This window comes from Podarcis liolepis (assembly GCF_965112155.1).
Source record: "Podarcis liolepis genome assembly, chromosome: W".
NCBI classification, from domain to species: Eukaryota; Metazoa; Chordata; class Lepidosauria; order Squamata; family Lacertidae; genus Podarcis; species Podarcis liolepis.
In genome coordinates, this window is record NC_139568.1 from 16,851,978 (window position 1) to 16,871,021 (window position 19,044).

At 47.1% G+C, this 19,044-nt stretch overlaps 1 protein-coding gene across 1 annotated transcript in view; it reads left to right on the top strand.

Annotated features, from left to right (window-relative positions):
* Positions 1–19,044, top strand: part of LOC310697682 (uncharacterized protein) — a 198,274-nt gene that overhangs the window by 47,940 nt on the left and 131,290 nt on the right. The window contains exon 2 of the mRNA XM_083484373.1: positions 9,516–9,686. The gene's annotated coding sequence lies outside the window, so the exon portion shown is untranslated. The remainder of the gene's footprint in view (positions 1–9,515; positions 9,687–19,044) is intronic.

Sequence of the window (19,044 nt, forward strand, 5' to 3'; positions counted from 1 at the left end):
CGTCTCAGGGGCCTCATCTTTTGATGTTGTTTCAAGGGCAGTTAGAGGATCGAAACGATTTTGAATTGCTATTGAGTAGATACATTCCTCGGGGCCTCTCCCACCTTTAGGTGAACCCTTCCTTGATTGCTTAGGCCTCGGAGAGGATAATGCCTCATCAGGGTCTCTTGGGCGTTTTCCATGGCCCATAAATCAATTTTGCAGGGGAACCGTCGTAAGCACTGTGCTGGGGAGCTCCTTAAATCCTTTAGTCTTCCTCACAGGAATACTACCACTTCCAGGAGAGTGGTGCTGTAAAATTACTCACAGTAAGGCAGCCAGTTCAAGCCTCTTCCTTCCCCTCTTCCTTGATCCTAGGATTTTTGAAACAGCCCGGTTCCAGCAGTCGGGCAAACTTCACTTCGCAATATTCAGTAAGCTAAAAACTAAAAGGAAAAAGCTGGTCGACAGGGCAGAGGATTTATGCCCGGGAGAATCTTTCACTTATCTCTCCCAGTTAGGGAGGCGGCGGCAGCCGTGGCGACGAGTCCGGGGGGTCGGAACAACCCAGATAAAACAAAAATAACACAAGTGGAGAGATATTAAAAGACAGCCAGCACAGCCAGCAGATCATTAAAACTCTCGGATAAAACAAGGGAGGATAAAACCGCTTAAAACCACTTAAAACTTTGATGAGGGTAAACAAAATTACTTGGTAACTACCTTCATCGCCATCTTGTCTCAGTGATCTCCTGCCTTCTGCAATGATGCAATGTTACGCCTGCAGAAGAAATTGTGAAAATGAAAGTGCTCCCATTTAAGTCAACAGGCAGTCCCCAACAATTGCATACTACCTTCCTTTCTGCCTCCTTCTCTGCTCCTACTGTTACAACAGAAGATACAATCAGACAAGGATGGTGACTGCTTCACTTACTTGTGGCAGACTACTGTTGGACTCTGAAGAGAGACCTCCCTGCCACTGAGCATTCCAGGAGTTCCAAGAAACAGAAGTTCAAGCCCCGAAGTTTGAAAAATGGTGAAGCAACATGCAATTTACGTGTACTTACCTTTATCAATGCCCACCATTCAGTTTACAGTAAACCTGACCTGATGGAGAGAAACGGATGCCATGTCCTGATTCAGCAGTGCAAAAATACCCTAAATCGGTTGTAGAAATCTAGACAACATTCAAAAAGTAAAAAATTGTTGCCCAGTGATTCAACAGTCTGTGAGCACTTAGAAAAGGATGCTATGATTACTAAGACCCAGTATGCGCCACTAAATAATAAGTCATGTCAGACAAAGCTCATTTCTTTTTCTAATGGAGCAACAAGCTTGGTGAATCAGGGAAATGCTGTGGAAATAGTGTATCTTGACTTCAGTAAGGCAAAGTCCCCCATGATATTGATAGAGATTTGAGATAAACCCTATAAATTAATAAATGCTAGGATTTGGGGTTCTTTGTGATATGAAGGAACAATATAAGCTGCAAGGGGATTCCTAGGCTGCCTTACTGAAATATAAAAAAATTCCTTCCAGTAGCACCTTAAAGACCAACTAAGTTAGTTCTTGGTATGAGCTTTCGTGTGCATGCACACTTCTTCAGATACCACAAGAAGTGTGCATGCACACGAAAGCTCATACCAAGAACTAACTTAGTTGGTCTTTAAGGTGCTACTGGAAGGAATTTTTTTATTTTGACTATGGCAGACCAACACGGCTACCTATCTATTACTGAAATATACTCAGAGTCGAGAGTGGATTTTATGCCTTTTATTCAGCTCATAGTGGTGAGGAGGGAAATGAAAGTCCCCTCAAAGTATATGCTTTATATACATTATTTACACAATGGGCTGCACGTGATTGGCTAATTCCGGAATTCTCCTGTAGGCCAATCAGGTTGTGGATTCACTTCTATGTGGAGCTGGATTGGGTGGCTCCTGTTAGGATATTTCCGTTCCACCTTAAAAGGGAGCAGGCTTTGTGAGTCACAGAGTCTGTGCATGTCCTGTTCACAGGATGTTTATGTTTGCTATTCCTTTCGATTTCACAGTCTGTCAGAGACTCTGACGCAGAACAGTCATGTCTCTCTTTGTTCTGATCAACACTGAATAAAATCTGAAAAAATGCTCTCCTGCTGTGCAACTTTCTGGCTGTGCTTCTGCTGATAAAGAGTGTGCACGAGCCCTGGAATGTGGCAAGGTATTCCAGAAAACTCGTGTCGCTAAAAGCTCATACTGCATGACTACAGGGATCGATGGATCGTCCGGCAGCCGGCTTGGGGCCATGATGGACTATATCTCCCTGGCAGTATCCCAACAGCTCCTGCCGACCAATCATACTGCTGCATTGTTCTAGGACCAATCAGACTGCTGTATTTTGGATCCTATTCAACTCAGTACATAACACCCCTCCCCTCTTAGTTCCAGTCCTGCCCGGGAGGTCGCATTCATAGTCCTCAAGGTACGCCAGCGGCCTACGTGTGCGTTGCGGCCTGGGGTGTTCCCTGGTCCGGGGTTCAGGTTCTGGCTCGTGTTCCAAGGATGCTGGCTGTGATGGGGCCGTTTGGTCTGGTGCAACCGGCTCGCTCAGTCGTGGTTCTGGTTCCGGTGTCTTTTTGGCCTCGCGGGTCCTCTCTGTATTTACTGATTCTGCCTCTCCTGCTGGCCCCTCCTGCTCTATGGGCCTCACTGCCCCACTGTTCCCTTGGGACTCCTCTGACCTGTCCTCCTCCTGGTTTTCTCCCGGGAATCGTCGCCGTATCTGGTCGCAGTGGCGGCGCCAGCATTGCCCCCCATCCGTTAGCACCTCATACGACACGGGGCCAGTGACCCTGGTGACTGTGGCGGGTACCCATGCTGGGCCTGCCCCAAAATTCTTTGCGTACACTGGGTCCTGGGCCTTGAAGGTCTGGGGGTTCCTGCCTTCCCCCACCACTACCTCATCCTGAGCTCAATCGGGGTGAAGGCGGTCCAATCTGATTGCAAGGTGCCGACCCATTAGTAGTTCAGCGGGGCTCCGGCCAGTCATTGAGCTGGGGGTGCTGTGCTGTGCTAGAAGGAATGTGGCAAGGCGGTACTCCCAATCCCCTTGCGTCATGCGGCGGGGGGTGTCCTTGGTGGTCCGCACCATGTGTTCTGCTTGGCCATTGGTGGCAGGGTGGAATGGCGCCGAACGGATGTGGCGGATGGCGTTCTGCGCTGTGAAGGTTTGGAATTCTCCTGACGTAAATGCGGTCCCGTTGTCTGAGACGAGAATGTCAGGGAGCCCGTGGGTTGCAAACAGCCTGCGTAGTACCCGAATGGCTGCGGACATGGAAGTGGACGGTACCAGTGCGACTTCCAGCCATTTGGTGTAGGTGTCCACCACTATGAAGAATGTTTTCCCCTGAAAGGGGCCAGCGAAGTCCACATGCAGGCGTGACCATGGTGCTCGGGCGGACTCCCAGGACTGGACTGGGGCCCTTGGGGGATCTGGGCGGGATTCTTGGCAGGCCTGGCAGTGTTTGACCCAGGCCTCTATCTCTCCGTCGATCCCCGGCCACCACACATAACTCCTGGCAAGGGCCTTCATTCTCACTACCCCTGGGTGTGTCGTGTGTAGGGCTGTGTTGACCCTTTGGCGGAGGGGCTGGGGAACAACGATCCTGCTTCCCTATAACAGGCACCCCTTGTGGGCCGACAGTTCATGTTTGCGGGTTGTGTAGCCGGCAAATTCTGGCCCGTGGCTGCTGCTGGGCCATCCCCTCCACACCCAGTCCAGGACCCGGGAGATGACCCTATCTTTCTTGGAATGGTGTGCAACTTCTTGTGCCTGAATGGGGCGGTCAGGAAGCAGCTCCAGGCTCATAACCTCTTGTGCAGGTGCTGGGTCGGGGCCTGTTTCCGGTAGTGGTAGCCTGCTGGGGGTATCCGCATGGCCCATCGCCTTCCCAGGGCAGTGAATCAGTGCATACTGGTAGCTGGCAAGGAAAATTGACCACCTGAGGACGCGAGGAGACAGCACTGGGGGGTCTGCTTTTCAGGGGCAAACAAACCAAGCAACGGCTTGTGGTCAGTCACCACGGTAAAGGGCCCCCCGTACAAGAAATCATTGAATTTTTTTACTCCCTTCACGACTGCCAGACCCTCCTTGTCGATTTGCAAGTAGTTCCGCTCGGTTGCGTTGAGTGTCTGGGAAAAGTATGCCACCGGTACCTCTCTTCCATCCGGGAGTTGGTGTCCCAGGACAGCACCGATGCCATAGGGCGAGGCGTCGCATGCTAGCACCACCGGCAGCCTCTCGTCGAAGTGTGCCAAGACCGAATTTGAGACAAGCAAGTCCTTGACTGCCTGGAATGCTGCCTCCTGGCGCTGACCCCACACCCAAGGGGCCCGCTTGTCCAGGAGTCTATGTAGGGGCTCCGCTACCGCCGCCTTGTGGGGAAGGAAGGAATGGTAAAAGTTCAATAGTCCCAAGAAGGCCTGAAGTTCAGTCTTGCTCTTGGGCGCTGGGGCATCACAAATGGCCCGTACCTTGTCCCCAGTCGGGTAGACCCCTTCTGCATCCACCATAAATCCCAGAAAGTCTACCTGAGGCACTCCTAGTAGTCATTTTTCCCGCTTCACCTTGAGACCCACCATCTGGAAACGGTGCAGAACGGTGCGGAAGCGGTCCTCAAACTCCTCTGGTGTGGGCCCAGCAATCAACACATCATCGAAGAAGGGGGTGACGCCAGGAATCCCTTTAAGGAGAGAGTCCATTAGCTTCTGGAACGCTCCTCTGTGTGTCACAATCGTCTGTGCCTCTGCTGTGGCCTCATCTACTGGCAGCTGTTGATATGCTTCGGCCAAGTCCAGCTTGCCAATTTTTTTGACCCAGCCAGGGTGGCAAGGACATGGCTGACCACTGGCACTGGGTATGCGTGGGCCGTGAGGGCCTTGTTTATGGTACATTTGTAGTCTGCGCAGATGTGGACCGAACCATTAGGCTTGATGGGTGTGACGATTGGGGTTTTCTAGGGGGCATTAGGCACCGGCTCCAGCACTCCTTGCTCCATGAGCCGGTCCAATTCCTCGTCTATACGGGGTTCCAGGGCGAATGGGACCCGGCGGGCCTTGAGCCTGATAGGTTGTACTGCGGGGTCAAGCTGTAGGGCAATGGAGGGGCCCGTATACTGTCCCAATTTCCCATCGAAAACCCCCGGAAATTCCTTGCATATGGTGTCCACGTCCACTTGTAAGCTAGTGTGGTTCACCAAGGTGACGGCTAGCCCCAGTGGTCCAAACCATGCCAATCCCAGTAAGCTAATGTAGGGGCCCTTGACCACAAGCAAGTCCAGTTACTGCGTCCACCCTCGATATTGCACCCTGAAGGTCCCCATCCCCATTCTGGGGACCTTATGTTTCTGGAAGTCCCGGAGGGTGAATGGGGCTCCATGCAGCACGGGGCACCCTCTATCTGTACCTCTACTTAAATTTTCTCTACGTTGGGGTGGGGCAACTGGTATACCTGGAAGTCTGTGAGCTCCGTCGAGTTGCCTTGGTGTGTTGGGCCCTGGGGCTCTTGGATCGGTTATCTGATGCCTGGCGTCAGGTGGGCCGAGCCCGACACACACGGGCGATGTGTCCCAATTTTCCGCACTGCCTGCACTCTGCGATGCGGAAACGGCAGGTCCTCCTCTCGTGACTCTCCCCGCAGCTTGCGCAGTTTCCTCCTTCTTGTCAAGGCAGCTGTGGTCTGTGCGCTGCTTGAGTGCGCTGCTGTACTCGGCGCACCTCCTCCCTGTCAGATCCTGAGTCGTCGGTGAGGTCTTCGTGGTGGACCCTCGGTTGGGACAGCAGGCTCGGCCGTGCCTCTTGCAGTGACCTCTCGGCAGCTTCTGTTGCCAGGGCCTCCTCCAGAGCGACCTGGAATGTTAGGTCCTTCTTAGCGTAGAGGCGTCGTTGCAGCTTCTCATCCTTCAGGCCACCGACGAGGCGGTCACGAAGCATGTTCTCCAATTCTGAGAAGTTGCAGAACCGGGCGGCTTGGCAGAGAGAGGTCACAAACCCAGTTATGGTTTCCCCAGGGGCTTGCCGCTTTGCGTAGAAGGCATATCGATGAGCCACCACTGAGGGCTGCGGCGAAAAGTGCCCCTTCAACCGTTCCATTATTGTTTTGTATGGAACAGTAGCGACGTCTTCAGGCGCAAGGAGAGCCCGGGCGATTTCAAACGTCTCCTCTCCGCAGACGCTGAAGAATATCGCCCTCTTCTTGGCATCCTCTTCGTCGGTGACCCCTTTGGCTTCTAGGAGGAAGGTGAATCAGGAGGCATACGCTTCCCAGCCTCCGGGTGCTGGGTTGAACGGCGAGAAGCTGCTGTCGGTTGCCATTTTGAGTTCCTTGGGTCCCGGAGCTGAAGCCTGGATACACGGTGCGAGGCAGCGGTGCGGCAGGTGGCGGTGCTGAGGTGCTGTGTGTGGCGGTCAGCTCAGCGGGATCCCATCCTCGTCGCCAGTGAAATATACTCAGAGTCGAGAGTGGATTTCATGCTCTTTATTCAGCTCATAGCGGTGAGGAGGGAAATGAAAGTCCCCTCAAAGTATCTGCTTTATATACATTATTTACACAATGGGCTGCACGTGATTGGCTAATTCCGGAATTCTCCTGTAGGCCAATCAGGTTGTGGATTCACTTCTATCTGGAGCTGGATTGGGTGGCTCCTGCCGACCAATCATACTGCTGCATTGTTCTAGGACCAATCAGACTGCTGCATTCTGAATCCTATTGTTCTAGGACCAATCAGACTGCTGCGTTTTGGATCCTATTGTTCTAGGACCAATCAGACTGCTGCAGTACGGATCCTATTCAACTCAGTACATAACACTTACACAAACCAGTCTGGCTGGCTGAGGGAAGAGCAGAGCTGTTAGCATTGAGGGTCATCAACAACTCCTTGTCCCAGGTGTGACCAGAGACTAGAGATTTGGAAGGTTGCCAGGGTAACTGCTCTGGGACCAGGCAAGGGACTTATGGGAAGAAGAAAGAAGAAGAAAGGGGGAGATCCATCTTGGCAGGGGTGAAGGAAGGACTGCCTGCACTACTGTGGACCATGCTGTAAGATCTGGACCCCCTCCATTCTAATGGAAGGTGCAAATAGGTGAATAAACCCTATTTCTTAAAGCACAACAGCCTCCGCTGTGTATTCTGTTCTCCAAAGGGACACAGACCTTGTGTGGGCGCCTGAGATCCCATGCACTCTTGCCGCAGCTTGGCAGAGAGAGGGACAGGTGCTGGGCTTTTGTAACAATATTCTTGTGAGGAAGCTGGTAAAATGTGGGTTGAACAGGGGAACTGTTAGGTGGATCTGTAGCTGGTTGACTGAGCGAACCCAAAGAGTAATGGTTCCTCAACATTCTGCTTTTGTTTTGTTTTTTAAAGTTTTATTAAGCATAACAACATAATATCAATAAAACATATCATCCAAAAGTCCCCCCCCCCTAGTTTTTTTCCTCCCCTCCCCCGGACTTCCCTCAGCTCCTCTCTCTGGTTTTTCCATGCTTATAATTCTCTGCATATTGTAAAATTGTAAAGATCCTTAACTTATCTGTCTCTGTGTTATTAATAATAAATTTGTGAATGTTTATTCAAAATCTCCCAAGGAGTCCAATTCATTTTGCTGTTTCTTTAAATACTTTGTAAAAAGTTCCCATTCTTCTTTAAAATCACAGTTGTCCTTGTCCCGCAATTTGTATGTCAATTTCGCCAACTCCACGTAGTCCATCAATTTTTCTTGCCACAGTACTTTAGTCGGGGTTTCTTCATTCTCCCATCCTTGTGCTATTAAGACTCTTGCCGCAGTTGTTGCATACATAAAAATATTCTTAAATTTCTTTGGCAGGTCTTTCCCAACAATCCCTAACAAAAATGCTTCAGGTTTTTTGACAAATGTTAATTGGAACATTTTTTTTCAACTCATTATATATCATTTCCCAAAATTTTCTAATCTTACTGCAGTCCCACCACATGTGATAAAAAGTCCCTTCTTATTCCTTACATCTCCAACACATGTTTGAACCGGTTTTGTACATCCTTCCTATCTGCACTGGTGTTACATACCATCTATACATCATTTTCATATAATTTTCTTTCAGCAAGGAGCAATCTGTAAATTGTAAGTCAGTTTCCCCCAACCTTTCCCAGTCTTCAAACATTATGTTATGACGCCTATCTTGTGCCCATTTAATCATAACTGATTTCACCTCTTCGTCTTTTGTATCCCATTCTAGCAGAATACTATACGCACCTTTCAGCAGCTTCACCTTCCCTTCTACGACTTCCTTTTGAAATCTGGAAGTCGTATAACTGAATCCTTTCTTACTGTCATCTTTGTATGTTTCATGTAGTTGCCAATAATGTAACCAGCTCTGAAAATGGTCTTTTATTTCCTCATATTCTCTTAATTTCCATTTTCCTTCTTGATCCTTTAGCAAATCAGCGTACGTAAGCCACTTTCCTTTCTTTCCAAGTGGTTTGAGCAGTAAAGCTTCATGTGGTGAAAGCCACCAAGGAGTCTTCTGTTCTAACAAATCTTTATATCTTAGGTCTTCCGGTTGGCGCCAGCGATCAATGGCGGATTTCCCTCCGAGCTCCGGAGGGAGTCTGCTCTACGAGTTCGGGTCTGACCGCTACGGCAAAGCGGGGACCCCCAAAAATCACAGGCGCGGAAGCCTGTGAACAAGGAGACTCGGTGGGCACCTTTGCGCCCCCCCGAAACCGCGAGGGAACCTTTTTAAAGGCTCCGGAGCGGCAGCAGGTGTGTGGCGCAGTGCTGAGAGTCGTCACCCAGCTCGTGGAGCGAAGCCGCGTCGCCATGGTTGGAGAGCGCTGATTCCTTCCTGAAATTCGGATTGAAAATAACTACCCGTGAGTAGGATTTAAAGATCTATTGGGATTTACAAATAATTTAAAGAAAATTTGGCCGGAAACGGGAAAGGCATAAAATAAGGAAGTCTGCCTTTCCGGACTGTAGAAAGCTTAAAGCAAAGGAAGTGTAAAGCTGCAATTTGAGAAGATTATTTTGAAACGAGCAAACTTGACATTGAAATTGAAATCCCTCTCTTGCAGGCAGGAGCAGAGGGGGAAGAAGGTAGACTTTTGAGTACCTGTTTGAAAGGAACTATTGAGAAATTTTATCAGCTGTCTTAAAACCCTGGGAACGGACTGCCTGGATAGTGGAAACAGAGCTGTCACTTTGTTAAAAGAAACTCCTTTGGTTGGATACTCAGTCTGACTTTGGGAAAGTTACAAATCCCTGGACTGTTAAGTGAAACAAATTTGGAAACTGTTATAGTAAATTCCTTCTTTTGATGATGTTGGGACTTTATTAAAGGGACAGTTTGTTGCAAGAGCCTTGGAGACTTCTCCCTCTAGAGGAGGCTATTGAAACAGTTGCAACTTGGACTACAACAACTAAGTATTGGAAATTTCCATTTGAAAACAATCTACAAGTGTGGGAACGGCCTTGGCTGGATGTGAGAGTGTTATGGCTTATGACAGAACTACTACTATGACAGATCAGAGGTAGCAGGGCAGCAGTTGAAGAAGGAGCAAAAAGGGTTTTCTTGTGTGTGTGTGTTTCTTTGTGGCTGATTAGCTGTTCTCCCTGTGCAAAGGTCAGAGGGGGCAGGGTTTCTGTTGAGGAAGGTGATTAGCTGTGGGAGGAGCTTATCAGAGCTTGCAGGGCAGTTTGATCCATCTTTTAGATTTAGGGGTGCTAGTCTCAAACGTTTGTTGGGGGAGACCTAGGTTTTTTTGTTGGGGGAGTTATTTGTCCTGTCTTCACGCTTTTTATGATGGAGGACCGCTGTAGCCACCCCAACAACGTTCTCAAGATGGAGGGGGAGGGAACAGCTGCAGTCGCCTGCGGTTCCTGCGCAATGTTTGCCATCTTGCCAAAGGTTGCAGGCAGCTTTACCTGCAGCAATTGCATGTTGATTGCCCTCTTAAAAGACAAAGTCCAGCAACTGGAGGAACGTGTAGCTACGCTCCAAAGAATTAGAGATCTGGAGCTCTTCTTGGAAGCAACAGAGCACACCGTCTCCACCAAGGAGGAGACAGGGGACTCCCCTGAGAAGGACGCTAGTTCATCAACACAGGAGCCAGATATATGGAGAAACGTGACTCAAAGAAGTAGGAGGCCCAGGGTTCGTTCTGATTGTTTAGAAATACACAATCGCTTTGAAGTCCTCTCCCCTAGCATGGAAGACGAAGAGCAGACTCCATTTGAGGATCTCTCCCTCATCTCAGTCGATCAGGTATATGAAGACGAGCAGCAAAGTCAGTCCTCAGGGAATGTGCAGGCGACCTTGGAACGGACAGCTCATGGAAGAACCCCGACCAAACCTAAGAGGAGGCGTGTAGTGGTGATAGGGGATTCCCTACTGAGGGGAACAGAAGCAGTGATCTGTGGGCCTGACAAGATGTCTCGGGAAGTGTGCTGTCTCCCCGGGGCTAAGATCCAAGATGTCACTGAACGACTGCAAGGAATCATAAAACCCACTGACAAATACCCCTTCCTCTTGGTTCATGTGGGAACCAATGACACTGCAAGCAATAGCCTCCAGAAGATCCAAAGAGACTACGAGGCTCTGGGCAGGAAATTGAAGCAATTAAATGCACAAATTGTCATCTCATCTGTCCTCCCAGTTGAACGACGTGGCCCAGGGAGAGAGGGAAAAATAGTGGAAGTGAACAGCTGGCTTCGCAAATGGTGTAAACAGGAACAGTTTGGATTCTTAGATCACGGACTGCAGTTTCTTGAAGATGGACTTCTGGCAAGCGATGGGCTGCACCTCACAACGGTTGGGAGAAATGTTTTTGCCAAAAATCTCAGAAACCTCATGGATAAGTCCCACGATTGGAATGTAATAATGGGGGGGGTACAATCTATTTCGGAGAAACAGACCAGACAAGAAAGGAGGAGGAGTGGCGTTATATGTCAGGGATGTGTATACCTGTGAAGAGATCCAAGATTTAGAACCTCAAAGCCAAAGTGAGAGCATTTGGGTCAAAATTAAGGGAGAGAAGAATAACAGAGACCTCATTGTGGGAGTTTACTATAGATCCCCAAGCCAAACGGAGGACATAGATGATGCCTTCCTGGAACAGATGGCCAAGCATGCAAAAGGAAGGGAGATAGTAGTAATGGGGGACTTCAATTACCCGGATATTTGTTGGATGTCAAACTCAGCCAAGAGCATAAGGTCAAACAGATTCCTCACTGGCCTTGCAGACAACTTCATTGTCCAGAAAGTGGGAGAAGCAACAAGAGGAACAGCCATTTTAGATCTGGTCCTAACCAATGTTGATGATCTGGTTAGTGGGGTAGAAGTGGAAGGATCATTAGGCGCGAGTGATCATGCTCTTCTGAAGTTTACTATACAGCGGAAAGGAGCAGCCAAGCATACTAGGACTCAATTTCTTGACTTTAAGAAAGCCGACTTCATAAAACTTAGGGAAGTGCTGGGTGAGATCCCATGGACAGTAATACTAAAAGGAAAGGGAGTTCATGATGGCTGGGAGTTTGTTAAGAGGGAGATAGTAAAAGCACAACGTCAGGCAATACCAATGAGACGGAAACATGGAAGGTGCCTAAAGAAGCCAGGGTGGCTATCTAAAGAACTTTTCACTGAGTCAAGATTAAAAAAGGATGTGTACAAAAAATGGAAAAGGGGGGAAACCACCAAAGAGGAATTCAAACAAATAGCCAGCACGTGTAGACACAAAGTCAGAAAAGCTAAAGCACAGAATGAACTCAGGCTTGCTAGAGAGGTTAAAAGCAACAAAAAAGGCTTTTATGGGTATGTTCGTAGCAAAAGGAAGAACAAAGAAACAGTGGGGTCACTCAGAGGAGAAGATGGTGAAATGCAAACAGGGGACACAGAAAGGGCTGAACTCCTCAATGCCTTCTTTGCCTCAGTCTACTCCGATAAAGAAAACAATGCCCGACCTGAAGAATTTGGAGCAAATGATTCAGCAAAGGAAACACAGCCCAGAATAACTAAGGAGATAGTACAAGAATATTTGGCTAGTTTAGATGTATTCAAGTCTCCAGGGCCAGATGAACTGCATCCAAGAGTATTAAAAGAACTGGCAGATGTGATCTCAGAACCACTGGCAATCATCTTTGAGAATTCCTGGAGAACAGGCGAAGTCCCGGCAGACTGGAGGAGGGCAAATGTTGTCCCTATTTTCAAAAAGGGGAAAAGAGAGGACCCAAATAATTACCGCCCAGTCAGTCGATGCTACTTGGAAAGATGGCCGCCGAACTAGCTGCAGAGTTCTGGAGGTTATCTGAGGCAAGTTCTAAATCTGCTTTTTAAACAGGCTCGACACCGAGCCAACCTTTGAAACTCCCTTTATAATATATTTTAACTCCTCCAGAGTTTTTTAAGTAGTTTAATAGTCCTTTTAGCTTGTTGCTTCTAAAAAAAAGAGCTCCTTTGCTACCTTGTTATCTTGATGTCCGGAGGGTTTTGCTCCCCGCGATGCCGCGCCCCTCAAGTCTGACCGACAATAAGGAAAACGGGTGACAGCTGATTTATTGCTAACTCCGTGTTACGCTCTGAACTATAAGCTATCAAATTACAAATTACAAACAGCTATCCCAAATCTTGCCTCATTTTGGACCTTAGCCCATAGCTGGGTGGACAAAGATTTACAAATGGTACTTACTAGAAAGAAACGTAGGGACCTGGGGATTGTGACAAGTCCATTGTTCCAGGAGTGTTATGAGAAACAGAGTAAAATCACGCAATACTTTTTACACACAAGGGACAACGAGAATGGAAATGGAAATGGAAATGAGCAAAAGATGGCTGAGATGGTTGAGTTGAAGCAGGATGAGGCTCTTCTTCTTCCCTCTGCTGCTCAAGATCACTCAACCTTCTCTAGAGGAATACAGGACACGGAGAATAACAACCAAAATAGAAATACAATGAGCCTGGCCCATGAAATAGTCTTGGCTGAGATATTATCTTCAGAGTTACAGGAAGAAACCCGAAACTCCCAGAAACCCCAGACTTCATCTATGGGCTCCCAGACGGAAAACAATGACTGCTATCCTCAGGACTGGCTGCTCTCTATAAATCTGGATCTGGCAGCTATGAAAAAATACTTAACAATAACAAATGGGCTGCTCCTGACATTAGTGGAAAATTATCCCCTCCAAGCTAAAGACTCAGAACCTCATGGTGTTGATCCACAAACCACCCCTCAAGAGCCAGAATATACAAAGCAACCAGCAACCAGCAAGTGCACACAAGGATCAGCAGCGGAAAATCATTTACACCAAGGAAAGGATATAGGGCTGTATGTATCTGACCCTAAAACTGAACTTCCTATCGAAGTAAATCAAAAGAAGCGAGGCATTAGTAAGAGATCCCATAAGAAGAAAGCTGAAACTAAAAAGAAAAGTAAGAACATAAAAACTGCAAGGAAATCTGTTACAAACCGACGTGCATGCAAAGTATGCTGGAAAAGACTATATAAGCTGATTCCAACAAAATCAAAAACAAACTCTAACAAACCTGCTATACATGGCAGCAGAGAGAACAACAGTGTGGATCCAGGAAAAAAGATCCAGCTGAAGTCCTTGAAAGAAACATCACTGCTGCCTAACAAAACAAGTGAGGAAACGGAATCACTACCCGGGTGCTCTATGCTGAAACCCCAAGGATCCATAAATATTAAAGAAGACTCACCCCATACTATTGATTATGGCAGATTTCAAGATGAGCCAGCAGCAGGGCAAGACTTGCCCCAGGATAAAGGATGGAAACTGATGTTGGCAGATAGGAAGTTAGCTTTTCTTAACTACCCGAAGCCAAAGGGCTTCCTTACACAGGAAGAACGCTCGGTGCATTTTGTGAATATTTTAGATGATATGCTGCCAGGGAAAATAAAATTAAATGACATTACCTCAGTAGATTTCATATTCTACAATGGATATTCTCTGCGAGTGATTGCCTCCTTCAAAGATCAAAACTTGGCTAAATATATATATAGATCAAGACATCTGCTGTCAAAGAAAAGGATAACGGTAACAAGATTTTTCGAAAACAGCACATGTTTGAAATTGTTCCCTGATGAGTTTACGACAGCTGAGATAAGATTTACTTGTAAACCAAAGGAGGAGAGAGGACACTCAAAAGACAAACTGGAACATACTGAGCAAGGGCCCTTGAAACTAAGACAGGAGATGAGATTGCCTAATGAGGGGATGGATAACTTCTATCCAGAAGAAAAGGCATTAATAAATCAGTTTGGATTGTTGCCTTTCTTTGCCCAATCTGAGATCTTGAGAAGATTGGAGACCCTTAGAAATAAGTTAACAGAGATGAATGCTCAGGAAAAAGTAAGAGAGAAAGAACCGGCAACGGACCAATTGAAGAAAGAGAACCTCTCTGAAAAAGCCAAGACAGACCCCATGAAAGATTACTCTTATAATACCTCTACAATTGCGGAGATAAACCTGTTAACAACAGATCTAACACAGTGCGTAAGGGACAGCAACAATCTACCATCTAAGAAGGAAACCATCCCTATGGCAACCACGAAAGACTACCCTTATAATACCTCCGCAGCTGCAGAGATAAACCTGACAGCAACAGATCTAACACAGTGCGTAAGGGACAGCAACAATCTACCATCTAAGAAGGAAACCATCCCTATGACAACCACAACGCGCTCTTGGACCAGCATGAGATACCTGGATGAGGATGAACTTGGTATCAGTCAAATAGAACACCTCAAGGTAGATTCGCCAAAAAAAGGAGTACTGGTCACTAATGTTAGCACGCTGCACCCTTCAACTGATTCCATTGAGTACCTGGGCGATAATACATCTATGGACATTGCCAAAATGAATGAAATCCAACCAACAGATAAAAAGATAGGCCCAAAAAATCTTTCAAAGGCAAATTGACTAAGATCAATTTTTGGCAAGACAACGTGCAACCTTGCCTTGCTAACTTGGAATATTGCAGGTTGGCAAAAGAGGGTTTCTGACCAATCCTTTGCTAAGTATATCCAGAGACATGACATTGCGTTTCTCCAGGAGACCTGGAGCACAAGTGAAGTGGAGTTAAATGGTTTCTCTGCGTTCTCCCTCCCAGGTCTTTTAAGTACTAGAGGGGCGCGAGTTAAAGGTGGGTTAGTTACTTTAATCTCAACAAGACTAAGGGCCACATTTAAAAAACTAGACCCACTAGACCATCTGGCCACAGCTGTGCAAGTACAGTGGAGAACCCACAGCTGGCTGCTGATTAATGTATACCTACCCCCACAAAGAGAGAAAAGATTGATAAGAAATACTTGGGCTCAGTTAGAACAGTATCTTGACAAACTACTAAATCAATTTCCTGATGCCTCTGTAGTGGTGGCAGGCGACCTAAATGCCAGAACTGGACAATCTGATGAGGCTTTGTGTGCCCATTTCCACGAAACAGTCCCCATTATAGAGGAAACCCACCCAATACCAGCTAGAATCTCAAAGGATAAAGGCTGCAATTATGCCGGCTTATGCCTACTACACTTGGTCAATAAGTTGGACTTGGTTATACTAAATGGCCGTACAGAGGGGGAGAAGGTCGGAGAATTCACATTTATATCTAACAATGGCGCCTCCACAATTGATTATATAATCGTGTCGTATGATCTTCAAAACAAAGTTCTGGAATGCAAAGTGGAGGAGCGCTTAGACAGTGACCATCTGCCATTAAGTGCACTCATAGCTGCGGGAAAGGATTTATCCTGCGCTGAAAAAATCGAGCATTCGAGCCCTACAGCTTTGGAGCTCAGATATTCGCGCATTAGATGGACAGATGAACTGCATAAGGAAATTTCAAGTAGGCTATGCTCAAAGGAATTCCTCACTAAGAGAGAAAACCTTATAACTTCCTCAAGCCATGAATTAAAGATAAATTTATTTCAGGAGTCAATTTTACTCCTTCAAGATTCCCTGAAGGAAAAAAGGAACAGGCCAAGTAGGCAATCCTCAGTATATAAAAACGCCAAACCCTGGTTTGATCAAGAATGTCAGGATATGAAGCTAAATTTACTGAAAAAATACAAGAATTATAGATCTGCCAATTTACCCCAACTCCCCACGGGCTGGTTTGAAGATAAACGAAATTATAAAATTTTGATCAAAAACAAAAAACTCCTGGCACAGAAAAGAGAATGGAAATGCCTAATAGATGCATCCAGAGAGAGAGATACGGCCACCTTCTGGAGACTGGTAGCAAATGGAGTGCGATCTACTTCCTCAGAAGTGGAGTATACTATACCTGCAGGGACTTGGGAGGCATTTTTCCAATCTTCATATTCAGCTCTGCCTTTGATACAGCCACTAATACAGTGTGCGGCAGGTGATGAGTGGCCTCCGGTGTCGGTTGCGGAGATTAGGAGGCTTATTCAGGCACTCAAACACAGAAAAGCCCCGGGAGCAGATAACATCTCTCCTGAACTTCTCAAAACCAATATTGACTGGTGGGCCCCAGTCCTTGCCACCCTTTTCACCAGCATAGATCAAACAGCAATAATACCAGAGGACTGGGGATTGGCAATCATCGTTCCCATATTCAAGAAAGGCTGTAAACTTGATCCAGCCAATTACAGACCAATCAGTCTCTTAAGCATCATCAGCAAACTTTATGCAACTCACTTACGTGAAAAGTTTGCGGACTGGCTGGAACAGGAGCACATCCTAAAGGAAGCCCAGGCTGGCTTCAGGGCACATAGATCAACTCTAGACCAAGGATTGGTATTGCAACATCTAGTGGAGAAATACACCTCAAAGAAAGGAGGCTCTCTCTATGTAGCCTTTATAGATTTCAAATCAGCCTTCGACTCGATACCCCGGCACAGACTTTGGGAAAAACTAAATGTCACAAACATTGATAGACGTCTTTTGCTTCTTATCCGTAGACTACATGAAAATACTCGGATCCGTGTTAGATGTGACCGTTATGGGTGTTGGTTTCTGCTTTCCTTCACTGTGCAGCGAAAGGGCTTGTCACGAGACAGGTGTTTACATTCCACAGTCTGTACTGTTGGAGTTTCTCACGGGAAAGGGAGGCTGGATGTGACGTACACTGGTTTCCTGTTTTTCACTGTGTGATTCTCTCCAAGCTGTTGAGGAGAGAGGATGCATTTTTCTGCTCCGGCAGAGGCAAGATGTCTTTCTGTAATATACCAGCTTTGAACTGTAAATAATAAAGCAACTTTGAGTATGCAGCACGTACTCCTCATCCTTCCGCTGGGCACGGGACTCTGCTTTAAATCAACATGTGGTTATGGGCCCAGAAGTCGAATCGGAGTGCCGGCAAAGGATCGGAAAGCAGAGGGACAGATCAGATCGGAATCTGCTCTGAGCGTAAAAGTGATTGATGAGGTATGTGCTACTGCTCCGGGCAGCCTGCCAGCTTCTAGTTAATGGGTTTATGGCTTTATGGCTGGACTTTGAACCTTTAAAGCCGTTTTGCCGGGAAAAGGCAAAAGGCTCCCAGGCACAAGTCACTATGCTGGGGAAATCGAAAGTAACTTTTAAGTGCGCTTTTGGAATAAGGCAGCTGCAGCAGTGACGCAGCAAGATTTAAAGCAGCATATATGACGCTGAAGGCTAATGCCAGAGTCATGATGGCCCTTCAGGATGCTTGTGGGATTCCTAAGCTCAACAAGAAAAACTATGCAGACTGGGTTCTGTATGCAGAGGCATTCTGCGGAAAGAGGGTTTGTTTGAGGTGATTACAGACACCCCCCCAGTTCCAGTTACAGATGCATGGGAAGCTAAAGATTCCAAAGCAAGGGGAACTCTTACATTGATAGTATCCCCAGAAGAGCTCTGTCTATTGCGTGATAAGACCTCAGCCAGAGAAATTTGGGACGCTTTGAGAGAGGCTCACTTAAGGACAGAAGCTGGATCTACTATGTTTTACTTTAACAAGCTGCATAATATGGCTCTTGCTGAAGGTGGAGATGTGCGTTTACATCTGATGGAGATGCAAAATCTGAGACATGAGCTGCAACAGAGAGGACTCAACTTTCCAGAGGCTGTGTATTCTTTCATGATACTACAATCTTTGGGTTCAGGTTGGGAGTCTGTTGCAACCCAGATTGCTGTGCAGCCAACCGCTCAGCTGACAGTGGACTATGTAACTGCCGTGATATTGAATGAAGCAGATCGCCGGGGTGCTAGCTGCATGGGCAAGGGGGAGTCTTCACAGACGTCATCCCATAGTGCAGTGGAACCACCAGATGGCGCTAAAGCTTTGAAGGCAGTGAAATGCTACTCGTGTGGACGTCTAGGCCATATGAAGAGGGAATGCAGATATCCCAGGGCCAAGACAGAGCAGCGCAGCGAAAGCTCATCGCGTGGGAAAGGCCGAGGCAAAGGCAAAGGTCCGGTGTCTAGGACAACGCAGCACAAGGCTATGGTTTCACGCTTCACTCCAAAGGTTGCAGAGGTCCAGAAGACGTCTAGATCTTTCTTCGTTGTTGATTCAGCGGCAACTCACCACATGTGCAACGATAAGAGACTGTTTGTGTCTTTTACACCGCAGGAAGGTGCGATTCACCAGGCGGATGACCACACTATTCCCAGTAAAGGCTACGGAACTGTTGTTCTTCACAGTTTGGACTTATCGATACAGAATGTGCTTTACGTGCCAGACGCCAAACATAATCTCCTCAGTGTTGGACAGCTGAATGAGCGGAACATTGACGTGTCCTTCAAGAACAAGAAGTGCATCATCACAAAGAAAAATGATTATGTATTGCATGCTGAATATGTTGATCGTTTGTTTGTTTTGTATTATGATGATGTTGAAAAGGATGACACTTGTTGCATTGCAGGTTCTAACAAAAGTTTGCATGCAGAATGTATTCATGATTTTCACCGAAAATTTGGTCATTTGCATTTTGAGGCAGTATCTAAAATGCCTGCCTTGGTTGAAGGTATGACTATTAAACCCTGCAGGTACCACATGAAGTGCAAAGCATGCGCAGCAAACAAGGTGAAAATGGCTGCGAAAGGTAAGGTGT